Raw genomic sequence first — 6,050 nt, 5'->3', positions numbered from 1 at the left:
CTAATTCTACATAAACTCATTGGAAAAATAGGGAAGATGGAAATCTGCCTAACTCTTTCTATGAAACCAATATGGTGCTGATATCTAAAGCAGGAAGAGTTAAGACAGAGAAAGAAAATTATAGATCTTTCTCTATCATGAATATAGATGGGAAAATCTTAAATAAAATCTCAGGAAAACAATTACAACAAATTATCACTGGGATAATATTTTTTTAGGGTTTTGCAAGACAATGGGGTTAAATGGCTTGTCTAAGACCATCCAACTAGGTAATTATTAAGTGTCTGATGTTGGATTTGAACTCGGGTGCTCCTGACACCAGGGCTGGTGCTCTATCCACTGCACCACCTAGCCGCCCCTGGGATAATACATTTTGACCAAGTAGGATTCATCCCTGGAATATAGAGTTGGTTCAATATTAGGAAAACTGTTAGTATACTCAATTATATAAACAACAATCATATCAATAGATGCTGAAAAAGCTTTTGACAAAATACAGCATCCATTCCTACTAAAAACACTAGAGAGTGTAGGAATAAATGGACTGTTCCTTAGAATAATTAGCAATATCTATATGAAACTATCAACAAAGCATTATATTCAATGGGGAGAGGCTAGAGGCATTCCCAATAAGATCAGGGGTAAAGCAAAGATGCACATTATCACCACTACTATTCAGTTTCGTATTAGAACTGTTACCTTCAGCAATTAGAGAAGAAAAAGAAAATGAAAGGAATTAGAATTGGGAAGGAAGAGATAAAACTCTCACTCTTTGCAGATGATGTGATGGTATACCTAGAGAATCCCAAGAAATCATCCAAAAAACTACTGGAAACAATTAGCAATTTTAGCAAAGTTGCAGGTTATAAAATAAACCCTCATAAATCCTCAACTTTTCTATATGTGTTTAGCAAGATACAGCAGGAAGAGATAAAAAGAGAACTCCCATTCAATGTAACCTCAGACAATATAAAATACCTGGGAGTCTATTTGCAAAGGCAGATTCAGAAACTTTTTTGAAAACAATTATAAAACACTTATCCCACAAATTAAATCAAATTTAAGGAGCTGGGCAAATATCAACTGCTTATGGATAGATAGAGCTCATATAATAAAATGACAATTCTACCAAAACTAAACTACCTGTTTTGTGCCCTACCAATCAATATTCCAAAAAATTGCTTTAATGAGTTAGAAAAAGTTGTATGTAAATATAGATGGAGAAATAAAAAGTCATGAATTTCCAGCAATTTAAAGAAAAAAGTGCAAATAAAGGTGGCTTAGGCCTACCTAATATAAAATTATATTATAAAGCATCAGTCATCAAAACTGTCTGATATTGGCTATGAAATAGAGTGATGGACCAGTGGAATAGACTAAGTGCAATAGCAGGAAATGATTATAGTAATCTGCTGTTTCATAAAACAAAGAGTCAAGCTATTGGGATTAAATACTCTCTCTTTGATAGAAACTGCTGTGAAAATTGGAAGATATTGTGGAAGAAACTTAGATTAGATCAACATCTCATACTCTACCACAAGATAAGATCCAAATGGATGCAGGATTTAGACATAAAAAACAATATTATAATCAAATTAGAAGATCAAGGACTAGTTTACCTGTCATATTTATGGAAAGGGGAGAATTTTTTGAGTAAGGAAGAGATGGAGAAAATTATTAAAATCAAACTAGATGATTTCAATTAAATTAAATTAAAATTTTTTGCACGGAAAAAAACATTATAACCAAGATTAAAAATATGTAGTAAACTGGGAAACAATCATTACAACTAATGTTTCTGAGAAAAGACTCATTTCTAAAACAGTGAACTGAGTCATATTTAAAAATAGCCTTTCCCTAGTTGATAAATGGTCAAAGAATATGCAAAGATAATTTAAAGATGAGGAGATCAAAGCAATCCATAGTCATATGAAAAATTGCTCTAAATCATTACTTATTAAAGAAAAAACAAAATAGATGATTTTAATTACATTAAATTAAAAAGCTTTTGCACAGATAAAACCACTGTAACCAAGATCAAAAGAAATGTAGTAAATTGTGAAACAATCTTTACAACTTATGATTCTGACAAATCATTTCTAAAATATACAGAGAACTGAGTCATTCTTAAAAAAAAAAGAAATTCTCCAATCAATAAATGGTCAAAGGATATGCAAAGGCAATTTAAGGATGAAGAGATTAATGTGATCCATAGCCATATGGAAATTTTCTCTAAATCACTAATTATTGGAGAAATGCAAATTAAAGCTTCTCTGGGGTCCAACCTCACACGTTTCAGACAGGCCAATATCACCAGAAAGGATAATGATCATTGTTGGAAGGCTTGTTGGAAATTTGGGACACTATTAGACTGTTTTTGGAGCTGTGAAGTTATCCAACCTATCTGGAGAGAAAGTTGGAACTATGGCCAAAGGGCCAGAAAAATGTGCATACCCTTTGATCCAGCAATGACACTACTGAGTCTATACCCTGAAGAGATGATGAAAAAGGGTAAAAACTTTACTTGTACAAAAATATTCATAGCAGCCCTGTTTGTGGTGGTAAAGAATTAGAAATCAAGTAAATGGCTTTGAATTGGAAATGGCTTAAAAAACTATGATATATCTTCCAGCCAAGATGGCAGAGAGAAGACAGGCACAGTTCTAAAGTCTCCTGATCTTTCCCCATCTATCACATGAAATAAACCTCTTAACGGAAATCTGACCCGCAAAACCCAGAAGGAAAAGCTAGGAGAAAGAACATCTACCTCAGGAATTGTCTCCAGCAGCAGCATTGGACTAATTCAGATGGGTGAGTCTGGGCTCAGAGGGAGGATAAGCCCCGGATCAGCCAGATTAGCAGCTGAATTGGAGCCTGGAGTCTGAGGGCCCAAGCGACAGAGCTGGACCTGCTGGATCAGAGGTGGGCCTAAATGGCAGGGGCTTGAGTCAACTAGGGAGTGGAAGCACTGATGCTGGGGCTATCCCTCTGGAGCTTGCCAACAGGGCTGGCAGGAGAGTTCTGGAGCAGGAGGGCTGTGGACACCATCCCTGGGCTCCTCTGGTCTGAGGAACTAAGAGTCCACATTCTGTTAAAGCTGAGGCCTCTTCCTGGGGCAAAGAATTGCAGACTACTTCTGCCTCAGGCCCAGGTGTTTGACCAGAAGAACAAACCCAGCTGACAATCCAGAGAGAAATGACCTCAGGCATGGGTAAAGAGCATCATTGATTCAAGGCAAAATAATTCAATAGCTCCAACTCCTCCCTTCAAGCAAAGGGAGAAGGCCTCAATCAAGGTCACAGACACTCCAGAGAAAACAGCAAGCACCTCCTACTGGCAAATCAGAGAAATTGCATTCAGTGAGTAAAGCCTTTAGCTATCCCAAGCCCCTGTGAACCAGCCCCTCGCCAACTCAAGGTCTTAGCAAAATGAAGAAAGATGAGCAGTAAGGTGGATCCATAGAAAAATTCTTGGAAGGGAAAGACCCTAACTCAGAAAGACCTAGAAACTCTGAGCAGAATATTATCTGGTCTTCAGCACAGAAAGTCTTCCTTGAAGAAGTAGGGAAGGAGGGTAAAAATCAACTGGAAAATTTGGTAGAGACAATTAATACCTTGCAACAAGAAAACAAATCCTTTGAAAATACAATTGGACAAATACAAAAGGAGGATAAATCTCTCAGATCCTTAATTGGACAAATAGAAACCTCAGATCATCAATTGGACAATTGCAAAATGAGAATACATCTCTCACATCATCAATTGGACAAAAAAAATGAGAATAATTCCCTCATATCCTCAATTGAGTAAAGTCAAAAAGAAAATAATTCTCTCAAAACCTCAGTTAGTCAAATGGAAGGCTCTTTCAAAAGTAGAATTGACCAATTGGAAAAGGAGTTGCAAAACGTTAATGAAGAAAATTCCTCCCTAAAAAAAAAGAATGGAGTCTGCAGAAACTAATGACTCCATGAGACAGCAAATGCCAGGTAGACAAAATCAAAAAACATAAAAAAGTAGAAGAAAATGTAAAATACCTCATCAACAAAACCACTGACTTCGAGAATAGATCGAGGAGGGGCAACTGGAGAATTATAGCACTTCCTGAAAACATTGAAGAGAAAAATAGCCTGGAATTCATATTACAGGATCTAGTGATGGAAAACTGCCCTGATATCATGGAAGCAGGGGCCAAAGTAGTTATTGAAAGAATACAGCGATCCCCTCCAGAAAAAGATCCTAAAATGAAAACACCAACAAATGTTGTGGCCAAATTCCAGAACCATCAGATAAAAGAGAAAATACTGCAAGCAGCCAGAAAGAAACAATTTAAATATCAAGGAGCCACAGTAAGGATCATGCAGGACCTGCCTGCATCAACAATAAGGGATTGAAGGGCCTGGAATGAGATATTTGGAAGAGCGAGAGAGCTTGGAATTCAGCCAAGAATCTACTATCTGGCAAAGCTGAGCCTTCTCTTCCAGGGACAAAGGTGGACATTTAACAAAATGTTAGAATTCCAAAAATTCCTGATGAAAATACCAGAGCTTAATGGAAAATTTGGACATCAAACAGGAGGTTCAAGAGACACATGAAAAGGTAAAAAAAAGGGGGGGGGCGGTAAAAGGAAAATAACTGCTATCCAGTAAGTTAAAACGGGCTATATCCCAGCACAGGGAAAAAGATTCTCATTTGTAACTCTTACAAAGAAAATATACCTAGCCAGGAATGATGGACATTCATGATCTATCCATGAGACTGCTATCTAATGTGATGTAACTGGCTTTAACACCACTTGGGAGGGGCAGCTAGGTGATGTAGTAGATAAAGCACCAGCCTTGGAGTCAGGAGTACCTGGGTTCAAATCCAGCCTCAGACACTTAATAATTGCCTAGCTGTGTGCCCTTGGGCAAGCCACTTAACCCCAGTTCCCTTGCAAAAATCTAAAAAAAAACCACCACTTGGGAGAAAGACACTAATAACTCTCAAGAATTTTAACTCTATTAGATAGAACATACTTAACTAGAAGTTAACAGACATTCAGAATTTTCTATGACTCAGATAGAATGATCTAAAAAACACTCCTTCCTTAAAAAGGGGGGCAGGAAAGAGATGAGAGGAGGGAGGGGATTGAATGGGGTAAATCTCATTTCACTAAGAGGTACAAAATACCTAAGGTAATAGAGGGGGAAGAAGGGAGCAGATGAGAAATACCTGAATCTACGTCTCATCAGACTTGACTTCAAGTCAACCTACACATATTCAGTTAACATATAAAACATCAAACCTTTCAAGGATTAAAAGGGGGAAAGGGTAGGGGGGGATTGAGAAATGGAAGGGAAGTGGGGGAAAAGGGGGAACTAACAAAAGGAAGGGAAGGGAAAAGGGAAAAAGGGAAAGGGTAAGGAAAGGTGAGGGGGCTGATATAGAAGGGCAAACACACTGAAGGGCATGGTATTCAGAAACAAAATACTAGGGAATATGAATAAAGGGGGGAAGGGGGAAAATACAAACAGAGGGAAGATAGCACAGAGGGCAATAAAGAATTAGTAATCATAACTTTAATGTGCGGAATGAACTCTCCCTTAAAATGTAAGAAAAGAGCAGAGTGGATTAAAAACCAGAATCGTACAATATGCTGCTTACAAAAAACTCATTTGAAACAGAGAGATGCATATAGATTAAAGGTAAAAGGTTGGAGCAAAATATATTTTGCTTCAGCTGAAGTTAAAAAAGCAAGGGTAGCAATCCTTATCTCAGACAAAGCAGCAGCAAAAAGAGATAACATTAAAAGTGATAAGGAAGGAAACTTTATTCTCCTAAAAGGTATCATAGACAATAAAGTTATTTCAATACTAAATATACATGCATCAAGTGGGACAGCATCCAACTTCTTAGAGGAGAAACTGAAAGAACTAAAGGAAGACACAGACAGCAAAAGCCTACTAGTGGGAGACCTCAGCCTCCCACTCTCAAATCTAGATAAATCGAATCATAAAATAAACAAGAAAGAAGTTAAGGAGGTAAATAGATTATTGGAAAATTTAGATATAG

The sequence above is a fragment of the Macrotis lagotis genome, chromosome 5 (assembly GCF_037893015.1).
Source record: "Macrotis lagotis isolate mMagLag1 chromosome 5, bilby.v1.9.chrom.fasta, whole genome shotgun sequence".
NCBI lineage: Eukaryota > Metazoa > Chordata > Mammalia > Peramelemorphia > Peramelidae > Macrotis > Macrotis lagotis.
Note: the sequence above shows the minus strand (reverse complement) of the source record.